The 24413-nt window shown below is 43.4% G+C and overlaps 1 protein-coding gene across 2 annotated transcripts in view; it reads right to left on the reverse strand.

The window, feature by feature from the left end:
* BACH2 (BACH transcriptional regulator 2) overlaps positions 1 to 17927 on the reverse strand; it is a 164034-nt gene extending 146107 nt beyond the window's left edge. The window contains exon 1 of one of the 2 annotated variants that reach the window (XM_088667210.1): positions 17086 to 17927. The gene's annotated coding sequence lies outside the window, so the exon portion shown is untranslated. The remainder of the gene's footprint in view (positions 1 to 17085) is intronic. The other variant, XM_035109373.3, reaches the window with a different exon arrangement.
* Positions 17928 to 24413: the final 6486 nt, after the last annotated feature.

The raw sequence follows: 24413 nt of genomic DNA on the forward strand, positions 1-24413 counted from the left end.
TTGGTGATCTCCTCTCTAGCCTGCACACTCTGTTTCTGGAGGACCTTAGGAATTCTTAGCTGGTTTGCATGTGGCTGGTTTTTGATGTGATGAATTTAACATGTAGCCAGGCTCTAATTTACAGCTGTCTAGTAAAAATGGACACTAAAAGTTTGATGCAAATTGGACAGTTTCCTCTTCCTGTAGGCAAAGTCTGGGGACTTTTAGCACATTTTATTAAAACTAATTAAATTCAGGCCTACAAATGGATGGAATGTTTCACTTGTCTTCTTGCAGACAATTCAGTTTGTCCAGAAGTAATTTACATTAAGATGACACTGCATTCAACTGATTATGAATTTGTAATACCTCATTATTACCATAGGTGCCAAGTTCCAGATTGAAAGATCTGGGATCAGCAGTGCCACGGCATCAGAAGTCGCTTCTACGCATGTCCGGAAGTGCGTAGAAGTGACTTCTGGTGCCGCTCTGCCCATTTCAAAAATATCCGCAGCGCCAGAAGTCGCTTCTACGCATGTCCGGAAGTGCATAGAAGTGACTTCCGGTGCCGGCGCAGCACCAGAAGAACATGGCCGCCAGCAGGAGCTTCGTAATCCGGGGGGAATACGGGGTATTTTGCCATTCGGGACACCTGCGGGAAACGGTAAGAAAATACGGGGGTTTCCCGAGGAAAACGGGGTACTTGGCAGCTATGCATTATTACCTTAACTTGCAGTTTTTCAAATTGTAAATTAGGCCTCTTCATGTACTGCATGGGCAGACAGCTAGTCCCTCCTTCCTTCTACATCAGTTTATGGATTATATATGTCAAAAGCTTTCTAGATCAAAGTTTTGTCTGGCTAGTCAGTCATTTCTTCCCTCCCCCCTCCAAAAAACAAAAATCCCCACACCCCTACTATATTTTCCCTTGTCACTGAGGCACACATGATACCAAACATGTAGCTAGGGAGAGTCAAAATAAGCATATTAATGACTTGATGGGATAACTCATATATGTTAAATAGCAAGCACTGGCAACTCAGACAGAACTTTCATATAACTCAACATCAAGAGCGCTACTTCAAATAAGCTCTTTTATATATTCAGGGTGCTTCTAGACAGGTGTTTGTTGTGGGATTGGTGCTCCCAATGCATTTAAGTTTTTTGCAGTACAGTCGTCTGTTGTCGAAGGACCAGGAACTCGTACATTTTGACTCCCGAACGCCGCAAACCAGGAAGTGATTGTTCCAGTTTACAAACGTTCTTTTGGAACCCGATTAAACATTTACATTATTCAAGGTATTAAGGAGGACACAATTTTATCTCTCTTCTGCCCCTTACTGATCAGGTCAAGTGAGTTCAGTATAAAATGCTCAATGTTAGCTTCATGTGAATAACTGATCTGAAATCAGCCAAAAGAAAAGAGAGATGCCCAAAGAAAATGGGTTAAAACAGAGCTATCCAAAAAGGAAGAGAGAGGAAAAAAGAACTAGCTGGCAAGTGAACTACTTCCAATTCGCTTCCTTAGAATGTCTGTTTCAGTTTATGCTTCACTTTTCAGTTCTTTTGCTTTTGTATTTCACATACCTTTCATGCTATTTTTAAAAAGGCTGAGAAGCAGTGACACCTAACATGACCAAACTACTGAGCCTCTTGAGCTTGCCGATCAGAAAGTCAGTAGTTCAAATCCCCATGATGGGGTAAGCTCCTATTGCTCTTTCCCAGCTTCTGCCAACCTAGCAGTTTGAAAGCATACCAGTGCAAGTAGATAAATAGGTACTGCTGCGGCTGGAAGGTAAACAGCGTTTCCATGCTATCTGGCTTCTGTCACGGTGTTCCATTGCGCCTGGCACTCATCACGGTGTCTCATTGCACCAAAAGCAGTTTAATCATGCTGGCCACATGACCCAGAAAGCTGTCTGTGGACAAACACCAGCTCCCTCGGCCTGAAGTGAGATGAGCGCCGCATCCCCATAGCCACCTTTAACTGGACTTAACCATCCAGAGGTCCTTTATCTTTTACTATCCTAAAGAATGTACAAGTGTCTTAAATCTATTGCAGTATCTTGACTATTTTAATAAATTATTTTCAGGTACATATACTGAAGCCTCTGGATAGTACAATCATTATTTAACTGAGAATACACAGTATATGCAATTACAGAAAACAAAATACATACTTTGGGTTGCAAACTGAAATGTAAACATTGGGGTGCTGGTAATATAAGCACGATACAGCATGCATGAAGCAGCATATTTTTTTGTTGAGAAATTTTCCCTTGATCTATTATATTAATAATCAGGGTTAGACAAAGCAATTATGTTGTAACTCAACTAAGCAAGCATGCCAAATTATATTAGCTTCAAAACCATGACATGCTAAAACTGGATATTGTTTGTTTTCTTGATGCTTGCATATATTAGCTAAGATTGTGGTGGTTACTCTTATTAAGCATTAGTCATCAAATTCCACCAAGCTGAAGGTAAACCTCAATTGGCAGATGAGCAACTATTGGAGAAAAATAACTGAATGAGTCACAGAACCTGCTTTAGCAGAGCCCACAGGATTAAGAACGGGCAAGGGAAAGGATAGTAAAGTGGGACATACTCATAGAATCATAGAATCTTAGAGTTGGAAGGGACCCTAAGGGTCATCTAGTCCAACCCCCTGCAATGCAGGAATCTTAGCTAAAGCATCCATGACAGATGGCCACCCAACCTCTGTTTAAAAACCTCCAAGGAAGGAGAGTCCTAGCCTCTAGATTGCTCTCTAGAAAAGAAGTGGGATCACTCCTAAAATCTAGCAGTTGGCTTTCAACATCATAAGCAACACACTCTTGTAAAGGCAGAACAATTAAACAATTAGTTAACCTTCAGAATTATAATATTAAATGCCATTTGCAGACCTTGGCGAGGCAGTAAAAGGTAAAGGACCCCTGGATGGTTAAGTCCAGTCAAAGGAGACTATGAGGTTGCGGTGCTCATCTCATTTTCAGGCCGAGGGAGCCGGCATTTGTCCGCAGACAGCTTTCTGGGTCATGTGGCCAGCATGACTAAGCTGCTTCTGCAGCAACAGGACACCATGACGAAAAACAGAGTGCACTGAAACACCATTTACCTTCCTGCCGCAGCGGTACCTATTTATCTACTTGCACTGGTGTGCTTTTGAACTGCTAGGTTGGCAGAAGCTGAGACAGAGCAACAGGAGCTCACCCCGTTGTGCAGGTTCAAACCACCGACCTTCCGATCAGCAAGCCCAAGAGGCTCAGTGGTTTAGACCACAGCGCCACCAGCTCCCCTGGTGAGGCAATACCAGTTGTAATGGAATACCAGTATAAACGGAGCGGCTTACACTTTGTGCAATGGTGTGCAAAGGCACCCTTTCACCACAAACCATTGATACCATGCAGATACTAGTACACAAATCATGCTCATGCATGGAACAGATCCCATGGGTTCAACTATACTTCTGCATGCCTCCAGGGCAACCAATTTTTAAAGCAAAAAATATGTTGGGTAAGAGTGTTTCAGACAGGAGCCCATGTGCCAACCAAGATGTAGAACCTGTGCAGACAGAACTCAAAGTATGTACCAACTATTCGTTCTGTTATAAAGGAAGGAAAGCTCTTATGTCAACAGATAGTACTGTTTGGGAAAGATGAAACAAGCTGAATCCACAGGAGCATTATGAGACTTTGGGATTTAATCTACTCCTGACAGTTAGAACTAGCATCATGCTGGTCACCATCCTATGGTGAAATTATGCCTGCCTAAGATCACAGGGGACCAGATATGAACTTTTCAGTGCACTGTATTCTGGCAGGCCACATGCATTCACCTGTCCATTCATAAAATGAACGGCCCTCCATTGTGGGATCACTGGCTAGAAGGCACAGTGCTACACAGAGGAATGCTGCAAGAAAAGCCTGTTCAGGAATTCTCTAGTTGTTCTGACAGCATGAAAAACTGCTGTGCAGGTGTGTACTCAGATACCTATGCAATCAAGATTCACTGTTGTAACTAATGAGGAATTCATTTGGCAAGAAAGAAAACAGGGGAGGAAAGAAATGAAAAGGGGAAAAGGAGAAAAAAGCAGTAATGATCTGCAATTATCCAATAGGTATAAAAGCCAGCAAGACCCTCATGGAAACTCACCAGCTATGATCACTGTGTGGCTTGGAGGTTTTTTGGGGGGGAATGTACAGGCACATATGTATCTAAAATTGAAAAGCGTAAGTGAGATAAGTATGTTTTGAAACATGGCTGCAGTAATCAGGTAAAGGATTAAATGAATCTCCATGTCAAATATGCTTTCAACGTTTAACCTAGGTGTGCTGTCATGCAATGTGTAGAGCAGCCCCCAAGACAGACAAGCACATTCTACAAAACATCAGTAGAAGCCACCCCACATCCGCAGGGGTGCAGCAAACGTGGGCATATTTGCTTGAAATGTGCATCTAAAGAGCAATCTGAAGATGTTAAAATGAAGAAGAAAGCTGTATTGTGTTAATGAGGAAGGAAACTGCCGCAGCAAAGGGAACTTAAAAATAGCCTTTGAGCAACAAAACACCTCTCTCACATTCTCTGAGTCTGTGCTCTCCTATTGTGCACGGCTTAAATTAAAGGTAGCTTGTGCTGCAGGCAGACATGTGAGTCAGCAAGAGCTGCCTGTAGGAAACTGCTGACATTTTTTAATGGCTCAAATACGCTAAATGCACACACACACACAAAACCCTTCCCACTCAGTAAGTGCAGGCACACGTGCGCACACACACTAGCATTCAAAACAACCTTCAACTTACAGTTCTATTCTCCTTATTCAAACCTTGCATATATTTTCTTTTTCAAAATATTTTAATGTGAGTTATAATTAGCAGCTGCAGTTGAGTTTCAAGAGTCAACTAGTTTTAGCTTTCTTATTTATTCAAGCAAAGGACTTGAGCCACTTCTCTATTTTCAAAAATGAAATTGTTGTCACAGAGCACAACTTACTGCACGGGCTGTAAAATGCACTTCCTTTTTTAAGGTTGGGAGTCTTTTCTTGAACTTGGAACACTCACAGTATCAAATACTCTAGTTAATAAATGACTTCCTAATCAGGAGAAAAAAGGTTTATTTCTAGAAAGAAAAATGCCGGAATTTAGTCATACTAGAGGATAATGCCTTTTGACCTCGAAGATCCAATTCACAGGCTTTGGATTGGTTTTTGAGAGGCAGGGGAAACACTTGCAATTATTCAGAAATATGATGAACACAATCTGCTCATATTGCTGCTACTTCACTCAGGCTTAAAATTGTAGACCTGCAAACAACAGGATTATAGCAATCTATTAACCTTTTCAGTCCTCTTCATACAGTGGCCTGGTTCACACATAACTGTGAGCTAAAATTTGGCTTAGCATGAATGAACAAACATACCAGTCCAAGGGAGAAAATCATGGCAGCTTCAATCCTGTGCCATTCCTGCAGCCACCATGCTACCAGGAGCTAAGCCTTGGTTTGTCTGAACCCATTGTTCGTCCCATTCTAAACCAAACAAATCTCACTCCAAACCAAAGCAGCAGGAACAGAGAAGGCATGAACATACTTACTTGCCCCTTCCCCCATCTAAGCAGGTCAACTTTAACAAGTGGGGAGATGAATAGATGAGAGTTCATCCATGGAGAGAGGGAGAAGTAAAGATATTGCCTAACAGGCTCCCCACCTCTGTGCTAAGCCACAGTTTAGCTTCATAATACATGTGGACAGCTCTAGTAAAGAAATTAGTAGATACGTGCCAGTATATTTCCTGCACTATCACTATACTCCATAATGTGTAACAACCATTCTTTTACTTTTTGACCATTATGTGAATGTGCTACAGGAACCCAGAGCCGAACACATAGAATGTACTCATGGGGTGGCGAGAGGATGGGGGTCGCTGCCCTGAAACCAGAGGAGCAGGATCCTTCACCAGAGCCAAAGGGGTCCCCGTCTCCACAAACAAAGCCAGCTCTGAGGTGCAGGAAGCAGTACACTCTAGGAGGCAGAGACAGGCAAGGGTGCATAGCCCAGCTCACTAGCTCTGGGAGATTCCTCAGCTAGGCTTAGGTGAGGGTCACATGCTTCGTCAAGCCCAGAAGTTCCAATCACCACACAAGGTATAAAAGGGAAGCAGAGCTGAGGTGCTGTGTCTGCCCAACTTTCCATGTGGATAGACCTTGGCTTGGATATTTCAGGAGTCCTATGGAACTGCACTTTTGGGGACTGTATACACCAGGGAGGAATTGCTGCCAGGTACGCCGGGGCTTCAGGACACAGTGATTTCAGAGTATTCTTGATTAATTTCAATATGAATATGTTAGGATAAGTGATTTGAATGCAGAAACAATATTATCCACATGCACAAAAATTGTAGAGGTTTCAGGTTTAGGGCCAAGTAAGAAATTAGTATACCAATTCATTATTCTTTTAGAATGACAAATGCTGTGATCCTAAATGCACAGGGAATTACTTCCAGGAAAGCATGCATAGGGTATCATTGTATGCATAAAAAGCATTCTCTTAAAGTCATTTTCTATAGCAGCAAAATAGCAACATACCCAAGTATGAAAACTGGACTACCCCAAGTCTCAATGAGCAAGTGAAGAGTACCCATTTTTCAACCTTCCATAGAAGATTACAAACATTATATGTCACTCACATAACATATCACCAAATTGGTTAGTTTCTGGATTGTTGCTTTTAAAAATGCTACCCCTTTTGCCTTTTGATTTGCATGCGTTGTTCATTCAATAGCTCTTCTGTCAATGCTGGTAATTGTTGTACTAAGCCAGTAGCTTCAATTTGAGCTCATTATTGATCACACAGAAATTTATATGCATTCCTCTGCTCGCTTGCTCTAAAATTATCATTTCAACTCCAGCAGTGGCAGGCTAAGTATGACGCTTTTCAACACACTACAAAGATGCTTCAGTCTGACTAGAAAGCAAAACGAGCATGCTGCAACTCAGCTGGCTCTGCTCATACATTTTACATTTTCTTGAGGCAAGCTTCAAAATGAATACTTAATTTATGCAGCTGCCATAAGATTCTTTTTATTTTACTTTATTTTGTTCTGCTCAGAACAGAAGAACCAGTGACCAAGTTTTGCAAGAGCTGAGTAGGCATTATTAGCACAGTTGTAGCAAACCGTATGCAGACTTCAGAAAGGGAAAATGGGCACTTGAAGTATTCCAGGATAAACCATTATTATGTTCTTTGAAATCCACTAATGGAATCAGGGTCTGTCTATATTGCTAACATAGGAAGTTCAATTATTTTAAAACATCTGCGCCAAATTAACAGTGTAACATATTATATTTACTCCCTAACACCACAGGGCATTCAATGAAATTGGTACAGCTATAGCTGATGAAAGGCTACGTTAATCAGAAGATGCATCATATGGGGTCACATAAAAGACGGAACCAGATACAGTGGTACCTCACAAGACGAATGCCCTGCAAGACTAATTTTTTGCAAGACGAATGCATCTTGCAATCTTATGGTGACTCGCAAGACAAATTTGTTTTGCGAAAAATTAGTCTTGCGAATCGCAGTTTCCCATAGGAATGCATTGAAATTTAATTAATGCATTCCTATGGGCAAAAAAAGAAATTTAAATGCATTCCTATGGGAAACCGTGATTCACAAGACGAATTTTTCGCAAAACGAATTGACTTGCGGATCGTCTTGCGAGGCACCACTGTATATAAATTCTGCATGCCAAGACATTATCATCAAATATTGAATTGGTATTAGGTAGAATTACTGAATAACTTTATACAAGCTTGAAACATTCTCTTTCAGTGTTTCAGAGGGTATACAGAATTGGATTTTAGAAGTGAAACAATGAAACTGTTAGCTATATCCTAGTGGAAGACATTATTAAATACTTACAGGTAAACCTAAAGGATAGCAATACTTCACTACTACTATACAAGAACATACACGTTCATTTATTCGAGCTCATATCCTCTCTTTCTGGAGGCTCAACCTTTAATATCCTTTATTATCAACCTTTAATAGAATCACAATATGGAATAATTTAGGAACCTACAATAAAAATTCACATACATACATATACAAGTGGTAATTCACTTAAGGTTACAGCATACTAGCAAATCTGTACAAAAAAATCTACTTCCCATATAGATTGCCAAATTATATCATATATCCATATACCAAAGAACCCATAAAAAGTAGCTCTACTTAGTTCAATATCTACTGCAGGAATGTATATGAAGGAATGGTCACACACTATAGTTTGCTATCATATCAAAGCTATCATGCTCAGCAAATTCCCTATTACAGCGCCAAGTATCTGCAAGGTTCCTTCTCATATTATGTATCTGAACATACTTTTATCAAATACTGCCTCTAGCTAGTAAGCTACATTATTTTAATAGACTATTATTACCTCTGAATACCAAGGCTTGATGACAAACAAAAGATGAATATCCTCAAGACAAAGACAGGGACATGATACATGTCCATGTAAATATGAACACTGAAGAGTCTCTGTCACTGGCCCAGTTCAAATGTCATAATAAACCATTGTTTTAAACAAACTATGCTATGATGTGAACAAACACGGCTGAAAAGTTTGCAGTGTTCCTCCCTGATTCCTGCTACTGTCATGGAACAGACAAAGCTTATCATGTTGTCTGAATTCATGGTTTGTTTCCTCCAAACAAACCACAAATAGTAAGCCAACCATAAACATTTGCTACCACTTCTGGTTTGTTTGGAAGAAACAAACATGAATGATGCTAGCTTTTTTGTCAGTGTGGCGGGGAGTACTGCTTGTTCATATAAAACCATAGCGATGGGACCTGCAAACCAAGCCACTGACAACAGACCCAATCTGGAATGGGATCACCTAAACTTAGCTAATTTATCTTGGCTTGGAATAGGTCCTGTAAGGGAATGGTCGTGCAGGGACCGACCACACCCCTTACATTCCAGCTTCAATAATGAGGCAGACAGCAGCGAAGGGGGAGGAGAAAGGGAAGAGCTCAGAGGCACAGAGGAACAGGGCTCTGACAACGTCCAGGAGCCATCCCTCAAGCCCTTGTTGTCAGGAAGGGAGGGAGAGGAAAACTCAAGAGCATTGAGTGGAGAAACATCAAAGGTACACCCTTTTAAGTTCTTGCCAGAACTGAGGAAGTCCTCCTCAGCAGACGTAAGGGGAGGAGATTTCACGTAAGGGGAGGAGATTTCACGTCCCGAAGCTGTTATGTTGGCAACATTCCCGGCGGGGGGCATTGGGAGAATCTGAAGGAAGCAGCTAGACATGTGTTCTTGAAGCTCTCTTTGCACTGTACATAGAATGCACAATAAAAGCCTTAAAGACACAGAGGCTTGGAGCGTCTTTACTCTGGAGTAGCCTACAACACCTCTGACAGGTCCCAAATTAACTCTTTCAAATTTGGACCCTTTCCGAATTCCATGTTGGGTTATGAAGATGTCACTGGGAATATGACAATGCTTGCTGCTTTCCTCAAAATTTTTCATTATTCCCATTGCTACCAGATAAGAGTTATTATGATTAGGCACCCATACAGCAACAGTATTATAGGCAGCAAAATCCCTAGGAATTGTATTTTTCCAGGTATCTTGCAGGGTCTTTATGAAATACACTGAAAACAATATTTCCTAGAGTCTTGGCACCCAGAATGCAGGTGTCAAATGAAAGCTACAGCAGCAGCTGTTCAACTGTGGCAAGTAACCAATGATAGGAAGGCTGAACCAATCAGAAGCCAAGTCTGAACTCCAAAGAAATTTGGCTTAACTCATAATTACTGCAGAAGCTCCAAGAAGGGGAAGTTCATATAATGAACTCTGCTGCATAACTGAGAATGTCAAAACCAGAGATGTCATCCAAAGCAGTTTCTTCCATATCAAGGCTGGGATCAAAGATCTACTTTAAATATGTTCAACGACATGTGTACATGCAGAGCCAAACTTTTGAATAGTGTTCTTTAAACAGCAAAACCCCCTCCCTTCCCAACTGCCATTATCACTTTAACTGCTTTTGAAAATCCCCTACATTTCAAAATCAGTTTGCCACCCAAGATGGGGGAGGGCTGCCATTCAAAGATACCAAACCAAAAGTTTATTGAGCATGTGTAAATAGCTGTACTGTATAGTTCTTAAGCTCCCAGCTGAAGTATGCAACAAATACCTCACACCTTATCCATTTCTGAGTGTGCATATGCTGCATTTTTATACATGGGCCACCACTGAGGTAGCATGTAATCCTGAAAAGTCCCTACAAAAATATCCCCTGTGATTTGTCTCTGGGTGAAAAAGCACTACCTGCTCTGTTTTCACAAAGAGGTTGTTCACAAAAGGTCACACATGCATTTCTTTGTCTGGATAAACCCAGAACTTTGGGTTTTATGATTAAGGCTGCAATTTTATTCACAGCTTTATTGAACTTCACTTCTGAGTGAACATACACAGGATTGCACTGCAAGTTTCCCACAAGGCTCTCTAGTGGCAAGTTAAGAAGCAGTGTGTAGTCATCCCTCCACACCTCAACCTGTCTCTCCTGCCTACAATTGCATATGAATGCATACCTTCCAGAAGCTAATTAGGTCTGGAGTTTACCTCAACTGTTGCTTGAACCTCTACAGTATTTGCTCATCAAGAGATCTCTTAACTCACTTGAAAACATCAATCATCTTTATAACATCGCTGTAGGCATTACCTGTACAGCTTGAGAAAATGAAGCATGTCACAGAACAAGTTATCTGCAGAACTGGGAATACCAACATACAATCCCTACTCTTATTCCCACGCTTGTAAAGCAGGGAGTTGAAAAAGAAACACAAAACAAAACGCCATCCCTTTTACACTAAGAATTTGATGTCAAGCATCCAATATTTTCAACGACATATCTCAATTTGGGCTGCAGTGTGAGTAAGTATTTTACAACAGGGCAGAACTGGCAATTTTGGTATTCATTTAAAAAAAAATTGGAGTATTATTTACTGTTTACAGGCTAAAATGTATTAGCATTTTGTTTTCTTAGCTATGTTTCCTTAAAATCTATTCATTGCCATATCTAAAAAGCTACAATGCTGACCTAAACATCTCAGATACATCTCTATTATTATTATTATTATTATTATTGGGGGGTACATTTGATGTGTGTTGAACTTAAATAAACTTCAAATAGGCAATAAAAATAGTTACTCATTTTAAAAAAAAATCACACTAAACTTCCATGTTAAGATGTTCACGAGTGAATCTTAATGAGTGAAGCAGGCTTAGCCATTTATAGGTAAAGGTAAAGGGACCCCTGACCATTAGGTCCAGTCATGACCGACTCTGGGGTTGCGCGCTCATCTCGCATTATTGGCCGAGGGAGCCGGCATATAGCTTCCAGGTCATGTGGCCCGCATGACAAAGCCGCTTCTGGCAAACCAGAGCAGCACATGGAAATGCCGTTTACCTTCCCGCTGTAGCGGTTCCTATTTATCTACTTGCATTTTGACGTGCTTTCGAACTGCTAGGTTGGCAGGAGCTGGTACCAAGCAACGGGAGCTCACCCCGTCACAGGGATTCGAACCGCCGACCTTCTGATCAGCAAGCCCTAGGCTCAGTGGTTTAATCACAGCGCCACCTGGGTCCCCTTAGCCATTTATAAAACACAATATAAAGGTAAGGCATGGAGAACCTTCATCTTGTGGGCCTAATCATGGTTCCCCATTTGGCTCATGAGGCCATTTTGATCATGTCATGCTCATCTGCTCCATGCCCAACACCATATGAGAGACCTGGCTTAGCTGAAGCGGTGTAGCACGATGTGACAATCAGCTGACTTGGGGGTCTTTTGAAGCCCTTGGCACAGAACTTCACAGTACCCAACACCAGCTGATCATTCGTGCTTTACGGCTTGAGTCTTTGACTGCAAAATTTGATTTCAAACCATGAGGACAAAAATATTGGGGGGGGGGGCTTATCTAACATCATTGTGGCCCTGCCCACCTGTCTACTTGACCATGGAGTGGGATGGGAGAAATAATGAACTGAAAAACCAGCCAGATCCAGTACCCCATCCCTGCTATAGGTCAAGTCATGCCTATATTTGCTGGGGTTGTGGTGCACTACTAAAATATGGCTTTAACACAGGCATAGGCAAACTCGGCCCTCCAGATGTTTTGGGACTGCAATTCCCATCATCCCTAACCACTGGTCCTGTTAGCTAGGGGTGATGGGAGTTGTAGTCCCAAACATCTGGAGCATGCTTTAACACTTATGCCTGCTTTAACATTTATCACACTTCGGCTCACATGTTCTCGCTCCCTGGTATGGATATAGGGAGAGGATTGGAACCACTTTTTATTAAATTATTTTGTTTTCACTTTTATGCTATGGTTTTAGAACAAGCCAGGATAATACTCAATAGCATGATCCTGGCTTATTTGAAAAAAACAGTTTACTCAAACCAAAATCCCCCTAAATCCATATTTAACTAACTCTGGTTAGTTTAAAATGTGGAAGTGGAAATTGAAGCTTCCAATTGCCTTTTTGCAGCTAGGTCAAAGGAAGACAGGGGAGAAGGGTTCATGTGAGCCCAATACCCAGCTGACTCATGCTCATCATAACGCTATGAATTGCCATAGTGAAAGGCACATGACTTAATGAAAGCAGAGGCAAATTTCAAACCAGGAATTTCTTATTTGTAGCTCAGCTCCTCAATCACTATGCTATACTACATACCGTGTTTCCCCTTTTTTAATACGTAGTCAGAAAGTAAGCCATGGCAGGGTTTTTAACCATTTGAGAGCTATTAGACATACCCCGAAAATAAGCCATACTTCCGCACCAGCTAGCAGGACCCAGCATGCCGGCCGCGACAGGAGGAGGAAGCCTGCCGGGTCAGGTCAGTGCCCGGAAGCGGCGGTGGCTGCTGCAGTGCCGATAAAGCGTGCAGACGTTGCCACACGGAGCACCAGCCAGCAGGACCCAGCTCCTGCAATGCCGGCCGCGGCAGCAGGAGGAAGCCTGCGGGGTCGGGTCGGTGCCCGGAAGCAGTGGCGGCTGCAGCGCTGACAAAGCGTGAAGCAGCGCCGCACGGAGCACCCAGGGCACGAGCGGCAGGAGGAAAGAGAGAGAGGCTCGTTGCTTGTGCACTTTAAGAGAAGCAGCCAGAACTGATCTCCACATTCCGAGCCTCCCTTTTGCGCATGCAGGCATGTTAAAGCCCCGATCAGTTCACTCCCCACTTCTTCCTCGCCATCCCTCCCTTTCACACGTTGCCTTGACCCCGCAGCCCCACTCCCTGGCCATCTTCCCCTAAGTGCAGCGCTGCTTCGTGCTTTGTCAGCGCTGCAGCCGCACTCTCTCTCTGTGTGTGCGCGTCTCTTTCTTTCTCTCCCTGTGCGTCCGTCTCTCTTTCTGTGTGTGTATGTGTGTGCGCGCGCGTCTCTTTCTCTCTCTCCCCCGTGCGTCTCTCTCTCTCTCGGTGTGTGTGTGTGTGTGTGCGCGCGCACATCTGTGTGTGTTTGCGCGCGCGTCTCTTCCCCCCCCCCCCCGACAGAAAAAAGGTTCCGCTTCGGCTCGTCATTCAGCCGCCCCGCCTCCTCACTGAGGGCCGAAGCCGCTGCCCTCCCCCTCCTCCCCTTTCATCCCTCCCTTCCCCCAGTTGGTCCGTCAGTCAGGGTTGCGCGCGCGCGCCAGGGGCATGGGCCCAAGCCTCGTCCCCCTCGCGCTTCCCTCACAAGCGTCTCGGAGTGGGACGGGTCACGGCCTCCCTCCTCATTCCCCAGCCGGCGTGAGAGAGCCCGGGGAGCAGCCTCTATACCTCCACGCGCACACACACCCGGCCGCCTCCGAAGCCATGGAAGCAGGAGGAAAAGCACCAGAAGCTGCTGAGGGAGATGAGCAGCTTCCCGCCCAACCGCAAGTGCTTCGACTGTGACCAACGCGGTCCTACCTACACCGACATGACGGTGGGCAGCTTCGTGTGTACCTCCTGCTCCGGCATCCTACAAAGTTTAAATCCACCTCACAAAGTCCCCCCCCCCGTGTGCACATCTGTCTCCGAGGCAGGTGACCATCCAGCCTCTGCTTAAAAGCCTCAAAGGAAGGAGAGCCCTTGACTCAGGATGGGTAGGAGGGGAAAGGGAAAAAATAGAAGAGGCAGAAAATGGAAAAGACCATAACAGAGTGGGAGAGCACCCTGTGCTCTGTATGCAGAAGGATCCCAGGTTTAACCCCCAGGTACCCCCAAGTTTGAAATCCTGGAGAGCTGCTGCCAGCCTGGTTGACAGTAAAACCTGGAGAGCTCAGTTGGCTAGAGTGTGGTGTTTAAATGTGCGCGGAAGAGAGCGCCGAGTGTCCTGAGCCAGTGGGACCCAGTTGTACCAGCACTTAAAAAAAAAAAGACACCCCCTGAAAATAAGCCACCGTGTGTTTTTTTGAGGGAAAAAAGTTATAAGACGGTGTCTTAAAAAAGGGGAAACACGGTATATACAACATATATAATACGTTGTGCTAGGTACACATGTGTCCTCTATTTAGTACAATTTCTCCCTAGAATTACATAGGAAAATGCTCGTATTTAGTAGGGTTTAGGACTATTACAGACCGATCCATTGCATATTTACTGAAAACAAGTCCAATTCTGATCAGCAGACTTACTCCCTGGTAAGTGTGAACAGAAGTCCAGTCTTGGCCTACATTCTAAAGCACATAAGAGTAAAATTTTCATTGAACTCAATGGGGCTTTCTTCTGAATAAGCACGAACAGGATTAGGCAGCACATACCTATGTTCTGTCTCCACTAAAATCATATTTTCTTACAATAAAATGCTAATAAATGTTATCCTTTGGCAGTAAAAATAATTTAGCCTTCTTTTAATATGGCTTCCTATGCTAGTTTGGACTATTTGCCAATCTGTCCCAGGCATTGCCTTCTCTGACTGGCAAGTTCTCCAGGATCTCAAGCAGAGATAGGTCTTTCTTGTCACCTATTTCCTTTTAACTAGAGATGGCAAAAAATTCAACTAGAGACTATCTGCACATAAAGATGTTCTCTGTCACTAAACTATGGCCCCTCCGTGTAAGAAGGTGTCACATCCACATCCTGATCAAATGGGGGGGAAAGTTTACTCAAAATCTGCCAGTGCCTCAGTAATGAAAAGCCCAATGATCTCACAATAAGCGTTTTAAGAAAAATGCCTGGTGATTTACAAAAATAGCCTGTTCCACAAAAGGAGAGGCATGATTTCACACTTAGCTTACTTCATGACAGCCAAAGCCTTTGCAGTTAAGATGCCTGGTCTGTATGTTACATTTTAATGATCTGGGAAAATAATTATCGGCGTTAACATCTCTCTCCAACTTTATACAGAATAGAGAGAGAGATGAAAAATGTGGTCTTTCATTTGGCATTATCTTATTTTGGGAACCCACTAGGCAAGTGAGATGCTGTATTTTGTTGGGAAGTAATTATCCTTTGCTGTGCAACTCAACAGATTAAATTGATATAGAAACCACTTTTTTAAAAAAAAAACTATGGCACAATCTTTTGTGTTACAAGAAAGCATCTTCCAACGTTTGTCGCAAATAATTTAAAGGAGAGTTTTGCTTGCCACAAGGCACTTCCAGTAATTAAATGATTTGGCAGCCTGACGCTATAAATGAAGCAATCATTTTTGATGTCCTAAGTATGCACACTCGCACACAGTGACCCAAGTACTTTCAGAAATGCATGTTCCAGATCTCTCTCTGGGAGGAAACAGAACATAAATTTCTCTTCAAAGCAATCAACAGAATAATACTGGACACTGCCTTTGAATATACGTGAACTTGCAATGTAGTATTGACTCCCAAAGTGTTCATTTCATTGCAATGCACCCAAAGTTATTCCTATTGTGCCCCAAAGAAGGAAAGGGAGGGAGAAGAGGAGGCAAGAAAGGATTTGAGGTGCTGACCAGATTGACACCCCCATCCATATCGACTTATGAATAGGAAACCCCAATGGGAGGATGAGGTCAGAAGCAGCGGGTATAATGAGAGCAGCTTTGCATGCCTTTGCCCATGCTGGATGGCTTTAATAAGGATCTGGCAGTAAGCATTTAGCCACCCAGATTGAACAAACAAAACAAGCTCACAAAAAGAAACCCATCTCCTCTCTGCCCGCTCACCATTCAGCACCACCTGAAGCAACCCTCAGCAGCAGCAGCAGCAACACAACCTCTTCCTTTCTTAGAACTTGTCTCAAGGCATTCCCAGGTTCTGCACAAGCTTTTCCCAAGCCCAGTTGAGAACCATCAAGTCGCTGTTGCAACACAGGAAAACTGAAATGCACCGGAGACACATTTGGGGGAAGGGGAGAATTCATAAAAGTAGATGTGCAAGGCCAGGGAATATTTGCCTGCCAACTCCCCCTTCCCTCTTTCCCAGCTTGTTAAAAAAGGCCTCGCAATCTGACAGCTGCTCGCATGAAAAACAAGAGTCGCTCTCTCTCCTCTCCACTCCACCCCTCCCCTTCCCCGCTTTCCGACTTACTATCCTGAGCTCCTCCTCCTGCGGCTTGCTCAAAACACCCATCCCCGGGCATGCACAGGGCAGTCACCACTTTTCCCCTGGCGCGCTGGGACGGAAGCTTTAATGAAATTTAAAAATGCCCACTGTGTAAGGCAGGCCTAACCCTCTCCACGCCACACACACACACACCCCTCCCTCCGCTTCGCTCCTCCCCAGCCACCTATAAAAGCCACCCTTGCGCGGGACTCCCAACAGAGCCAAAGCAGTGCCGGTCACAATCCACACACACGCACACAACAGATCTTCTCGGAGCGCAACACACGGCCGTCCGCCTCCTCACACAACAGGTCTGGCTTCGCTTCGTGTACACTTCCCGCGCTGCAACGTCTCGACTTTCTGAAGCCTCCGGATCAACGAGGCTGGTCTCCCGCCAGAATATTGTACAAAGGCGCAAAGGCAGAGAAATAAAGCCCCCCCTCCCGCCGCGAGGAAAGCAGCCCTCCCCCCCCCCAGATAACCCACGGCGCCAAACTTCGCCCCCCTCCCATCCTGAGAAGAAAAAGAGAGAACGAGGCTCACCTTCTCGTCCACGCAACTTTCGATAAGCGACCGGTCCTTTCCCTGCCAACGTCGGAGCGAAATATATCTATCTATATATGTCTTTTTTTTAAAAAAAAAAAACTGGATCTCGCTGAGGGCTCTCGCGGTGGCCGCTGAGGTGGTCTGTAGAAAAATGTGCGCCTCAAAGAAGGCGCCGGTCACATACCGACTTGCTCTCCGATCAAAAAATAAAATGAAATGAAAACAACAACAGCCAGCTGCCTCGCGAAGCGAAGTCTTGCACAGGAGGAGTTTTAGATATGCCTATGTACACGCGCATATAGGCATGCATATACATAGACATAAAAGGAAGGGGGGATAGAAATCGATATAGACATATAAAAAGGAGGGGGCGGGGAAGTGGAAGAGAGTGGCGGTGGTGGAGGAAGAAGAGGCTGCAACGGCGAAAAGGGATGTGGGGGGAGGCAGAGAGGGGGGTGGCAGGGGGGAGGCACGCAGGGCTTGCTCTGCCGCTGCAGCACTCGGGGGCTTCTGTGCACAAGGCGGAGGCGGCGGCGGCAGCTCCGCGCTTCTTCGCAGCCCGGCGTCGTCGTATTGTTGCTGCTGCGGCTGCTGCCCTCGTCCTGTTGGTTCCACTGACTCTCCCGGTGGCTCGCGCTCTTCCCAATGGAACGCCGCCTACTCCCCTCAATCGCTACATTGTTGACATTCGCAGGCTGACATCATCCTCCTCCCACCGCCGCCGCCGCCGCCACTACCAACTACCGCACACACTCACATACATGCATGCATGCATACAAGGCATAGAATACACCCCGCCTTCCCCCCCCCCCGCCATTCACAATAACGCCGCGCAAATCGCGTAGCGCACGCTCCTAAGGCAGCGCGGTCCCGCACGCGCACAACCGGGCGTAAACCCGCTCTGAGAATAGGAGCTCCTGCGCTGGCATTCTCTCCCAGGGCTCCTGCCCGCATGCGCACAGCGGCCTCAGTGATTCCAAGCACTGCTCCTTCGCTCCTAACTTTTCTCTCTCTCCCTCCTCCTCTCTGTTCGCGCAGCTATCGAAAGGCACACTGGGAATTGTAGTCCTTCCTCACTTCTGCGTTTGTGGAAGAGCAAGGGAAGGGAAGCTCGTTTGCAACGCAGCCCCAGCGGGACAATAAAGCAGCCACAGCCGCTGTGTGTGTGTAGCCGAAAGGGGCATGAGGTCATTGTTTCTGTGCCGAACGACTGGCGAGGACTTTGGTTCCTGAGAGAGGCATTAGGCGAATTCTGAATACCACCTCCTTCTCCATCATAAACTGAAACGTGTTTAATAAAAACGTGGCAAGTGGTAATCACCAATATGTGCTAAACGAAGTGCTTTCGTGGAATAATAAATGAGCTTAGACTATGGGCCAAGACAACACAAGCATCAATGGGCCATAAATCGATAGGTGTTTTAATTTTTTTTTAAGCTGCGTGGTAAAAAGAGCTCTCTCTCTCTGATATTAAATAGCTTTTATATTGTAAACCACCCTGTGATCTTCGGCTGAAAGGAAGTATATAAACTTAATAAAAATAAAATAAATAAGTAAATTGTTATAAATAATATACTGCATTGATAACAGGAGGAACATGCACCTGCTGCCTCTGGAGCTGTGGTGGCATCAGAGAGAGAGAGATCCAGATTCTAACAACTACAGCCCGCACACCTTACATGGTGGTCATTGGGGCAGTAAATTGTTTAACTCTGTATTGGCTTGGTTTTATTTTTGCAAGCCTTTCCATTGTCCTGACTTTATACCTTAACTTTCCCTCCTTTAAAAAAAAACCAAAACAAAACAAAAAGCCCAGGTATTTTACATCCTGCACTGTGTGATGACATAGTACTCGCCATCCTCCTTTTTCACATTTTGTCATAATTGCAAGTTTTCTAGCTTTGACACAAAGGCACCCTAGGGCTGCCTCCACAACTCAGCACCATAATGCAAAGTCTTCTGGGCAGCTTACAAGTAGAAGAAATAAGGGAGGGAGGAATGAAAAGAATGAGACCAAAAGGCTATTACTATGCAAAGTTCAAAAGCATGTAAGATCAGAATTGACCCGTGCACTGCAGAAGGAATGCCTCCCTGCAGCTGTTAAATTAGCTGACCATAGTTTGCTACCCAGATAGTAGCACCAATTGCCGCTGTCTTGAATAGGTTGTTTCTTATGTTGTATTTGTGTAAGCTTTACATAGAAAGGTAACAAAACACATATTGGCCAGTGGACCTCCTACATTTCATGACCTACAGCTTTTGTTTTCTCTTTTTCATTTCATCTCTATGTTTATGTATATATGTATGTGTTTGTGTGTACACCATACACATATGTTTGTTGAACCCTAATCTATATGCATTTAAGCACATTATCCCTCTTAGTCTTTACGATGTTGCAATATTGTATTTGCTGCTACACACTAATTACACTATCCCTCTGTGATTCAATGAGAGCACTCATTCATTCATTCATGCTTGATTCATTGATCTGTTGATTTCTCACTTATTTCTTTAATGTTCCTTGAACTTTCTTTCAAGAGATTGCAGTATTGGCATATGAATCTCACTCTAGCCAAACAAAGCAATAAATATATGGAATGAAAATAGTCATCACTAATTGTGTTCATTATCGTAACACACTGTGAAATTCAAGAAAGTAACTCTCCAACACCTCAATGTATGGTTACCAGATGTCCCCGTTTCCCAGGGACAGTCCCCAGATTTACAAATCTGTCCCCAGGCAAAATCTGTCCCCGGAATGTCCCCGGATTTCATTTAATGTCCCTGGATTTATATTTTAAGTGTTGTAGATTTATTAGTAGGGAATTAATGTTGCATGATTAGTCCTGACCTTCCTGCACTACCGCTGCTGCTGCCGCTGAGAAAGAGAGGTAGGAGAGCACCAGGAGGGCAAGGACACATGGCCGAGCCCAGGCCTGACCTGAGTCTACTCCACGGCAGCTAGCGCTCCTAGAGAGCAGGCCAGGGCCCAGAGGAAGGCTGCACGACAGAGAAGACCACAGAAGAGAAGATCTTACTTCTTATTTTTTTTAAAAAAAAATAACCTTTTTTAAATAACTTTTTTCTCTTTTCAAAAAATAAAAGTGTCCCTGGATTGTTTGAAAAAAAAAAATCTGGTAACCTTATCTTAATGGAGAGTGGATGTGGGATTTATTGACAGCAAGCAGAAAGCAACCTGGCTAGATTGCACACATTAAAAAGCAGCACTGAGGCAGGAAAATGAATTTGAACCCTGAGTGACTGATGGAACAGGGAGCAGCCTTGTTGTTTTGACATTTTTTTTCCTGTGGGTTGCATTTGAATGTTTATTTCATAAACCAAACATTCCCAAAAGCATTATCTCACCTATCAAGGTTTATCAGACCTACATGTGCATAACTTAATTTGGACCATGTTTCATATTTCTGAGGATAGAAACAGAAGAAGAACCTGCTAGTTCTGGCTCCAAGCCCATCAAGTAAGTGCACCAAAGTCTAGCCTTTTAAAGTGAACCAAGTGCCAGTGAGTTTTACAGTTTCCCAATGTACAGTGTGAAGAAGTACTTTACCTGTCCTGAATCTTCAAATATTCAGATTCCTTAGGTGACCCCAGATTCAAGTATTCTGAGAGATGAAGAAAACTCTCTTTATTAAATTCCTTTATCTATCCACTTTTTCCAAACTATACATAATTTAACACAGCTCTATCATGTTTCCCCTTCCCTTGTACTCCCAACCAGAAAGCTGCAAATGTTGGAACCTTTTCTAATAGGATAGTCACTCCAGCCCCTTGATCGTTTGGTTGCTTATTTCTGAGCTTATTTCAACCAGACAATACCCTTTCTGAGGTGCAGCAGCCATAACCAAACACTGTATTCCAAACATGGTTGCACCATAGATTTGAATTATGGCATAAAGATATTGGCAGTTTTATTTTAAGTCCCTTCCCTAATTATCCCTAGTATAAAATTTGCTTTTCTCATAGCTGATTTTCATTGATCTATTCATCACATGACCTTTTCCCTGGTCAGTCCCTGCCTGTTCAGTCCCTATTAGTGTTTATGTGAAATTAGGATTTTTGGCTCTGATGTGCACATCACTTTACACTTGCCCACATTGCATTTGCCATTTTAATGACCATTCGCTCAGTTTCAAGAAATTGTTTTGGAAACCCTCACAACTGCCTTTTGTTCTTACCATTTTCAGATGGATTTTAAGACTGAATAATGTTTACAGTGCTGTGTACCGGTAAAAATGTGCTAGAAAAGATTTCAGATATGTTCAGATTTAGGACTGTAACAGCTTCAAACCAAGACATCTAAAAAGGAAGAATTTTCAGTGTGCTAACATCAACCAAAATTGAACGGGTGTTAGGCACCTGCAGGGGATTTTATATCTTTTTAAAAAATGTTTCCATTCAGATTTTAATTCAGCACCACCTTTGTATTCAGCTTTGTTCTTCCCACACTTTGACAGGAGAGCAGACAATTTGCTGAGCTTATTGTTGCTTTAGCATGAGGAGGGATTTTTGTTGTTCTAATGATGAGTCATGCAGGATATAGCAGATGGCATGAAAAGTGAAGCCACAAAGATAGGAAAATACTAATGAGGTTGAGGCAGAAGATTGGTGTAATGAGGCTGAGTGAGTGAAAGCCAATAGAAATGATGTAGGTCAGTGGAAAGAGGAAATCCAGCAGGCACAGCACGGCTGGACTTGAATTTGCAAGATCAGAGAGAGAAGAAACACAATGGATGGAGGAGGGAGAAAGAAGAAAGAATTATTGTCTCAGCATAACCAGAAGAAGTTGTGAGACAAAACACTAGTGAAGCCAAAGGGCAATCTTGGGTTTGGTTTGTAGAGCTGGAAAAATCCTTGAGGACCTGAGACGCTTGCAGTATAAGAAATGGCATCACACACAAAAAAAATTTAATTAATAGAATACAAATCCACTGTTTCTTAAATCTGCATACCTCCAAAGAATATATAAGGGTTTACTGTAACTTGCATGCTGCAATTCCAGTAAGCAATAAACAAGATCCAGTTTTCAATTAACCTATTATCTCAGTGCCTACCTCCCCTAACTTTAATTATGGATTTTAAGTAAACATTGTACATTGAACTGAATGAAAACTAAAGGACTTTATAAAAGTCAGGTCTTTGTTAGTTGTTTGGTTTTTTATTCAGAAAATGAGAGGTTTTGATATCGTAGGAATATATATACTGTAAGGTAAAGGTAAAGGGGCCCCTGACCATCAGGTCCAGTCGTATCCGACTCTGGGGTTGCGGCGCTCATCTCGCTCTATAGGCCGAGGGAGCCGGCATTTGTCCGCAGACAGCTTCCGGGTCATGTGGCCAGCATGACAAAGCTGCTTCTGGCGAACCAGAGCAGCACACGGAAACGCCGTTTACCTTCGCGCCGGAGCGGTCCCTATTTATCTACTTGCACTTTGATGTGCTTTCGAACTGCTAGGTGGGCAGGAGCTGGGACCGAGCAACGGGAGCTCACCCCGTTGCAGGGATTTGAACCGCTGACCTTCTGATCAGCAAGTCCTAGACTCTGTGGTTTAACCCACAGTGCCACCTGGGTCCCTATATATATACTGTATATATGATCAAATATATTAATTGAAATTGATTGCGTATAAGTACTACTTGCATGTTGTAGTATATGAAACAAATAAATAAATGTTATCATTTGTGAACAGTATCCAAGTGCTTTAAAAGTACTGTATGTTGTGAATATGGCCATAGTTAATAGTACTGAAATGCTGAGACACACAGGCGAAAAAAGTCTGGAAAGTCCCTTTGTGATTGACACTTGGGTAGTTACTAATATTTTACAGCAGGGTGGTCCAATGCTTGGCCCAAGGGCCACATGTGGCCTCCCTCAATGCCTTTTTGGCATTTGATGTCCCACCCCAGTCCTCACACTGCCTTCCCATAGCCCAGTTATCACTTTTCCAGCTTTGCAAAGCAGGTGGGAGGAGCCTATGATCATGCCAGAGCCTCATGCCTCCTTTTGAAAGCTCAGTGTCTTGCTTAGCTGGTTTTGGGAAGGCAGCATGAGGGCTGGGGGGGAGGGGGAATCAAATTTTGGCCTTGATCCCTACCCCGTGCGACAAGGTAGCTTCATGTCAAAATACTTTTGTGGTCCACTTGACATGAAAAGTTGGACTGCTCTGCCTTACAGCATGAGCCAAGCCATGTCTACTCAGAAATAAGTCCCATTGAGTTCAGTGGGGCTTCCTACCAGCTAAGTGGTTATAGGATTGCAGCCTTATACAGCCTTATTCGGAATTAATTATTGGAAATGAGTTTCATAAATAATAGCAAATCACTTAAGAGGCATAACTTGTTGGAATGTTGTTTTTGACTTATTTTAATTGATATGGTAATTAGCACACATGGTATCCTACAGCAGGGGTGGGTAGATGGTAGATCTGGCTCTACTAAAAGAATTTGCAGCTGATCAGCAAGTATTTCTGGCTCCCAATTCTTTAATAATAGCAACAACAAAGCAACTTATTTTCATCTGAATTATGCTGCTGAAATTAAGAAATTAAGGCTGCTGAAATTAAGTGGAAGGGCTGCAAGCTCAGCTCAGCTCAGGCTCTGTAAACAAGTTCCTAGGCTCAGAAAGTGCTCAAAAACACCCTATTATTTAATTATAACTATATATCTTTTGCATCTGGCACTGATTGGTAGATATTAGGGTTCCCGGAGCAAATGAAGTAGATCTGACAAGCCAGATGTCTGCTCATGCCTGCCCTACAGTGTTCCTAAAATACATGTACAACTCTGCAACCTGTGCAAGTCATTTGTTTGCAAGGAGGAATTTAAACTAGAGAATATAAATTGGAAGCTTGCTTATTCTGTTCTTTAATTCTTTATCATGCAAAACAGATTGCAAATGCAGAGGTTCGGGTTAAAGGTGTCAGCTGCCTCTATTGACAACCTATTTCCTACCGTGTAACTAAGTGACAGTGCACACACTTTGAATGCAAAAGTCCTAGGTTCAATTCCTGGCTTCTCCTGCTAAAGTTGGGAAAGATTCCTGTCTGAAATCCTGAAGAGCTGTGCCAGTCATAGGGCAACACTGAGCTAGTTGAATCCACCTTCTGATTTGTTACTAGGCAGCTTCCTCTATTCCTGTGCTTATGTGTTTATCCAATATGCAAAATGTTTCTTCTGTTTATTAGTAAGTGGTCTAGACTCTAGAGTCTTTCTCATCTAGGCAAATAAGGATCTAAAATGTATAAAGCTGGGTGGCAGTGGACTGCATCTACAAGCAGGGTTAGAATTTAGGTTATAATTAAATAACCAGA

This window comes from Zootoca vivipara, chromosome 3 (genome assembly GCF_965207765.1).
Source record: "Zootoca vivipara chromosome 3, rZooViv2.hap1.1, whole genome shotgun sequence".
Classification (NCBI taxonomy): Eukaryota; Metazoa; Chordata; class Lepidosauria; order Squamata; family Lacertidae; genus Zootoca; species Zootoca vivipara.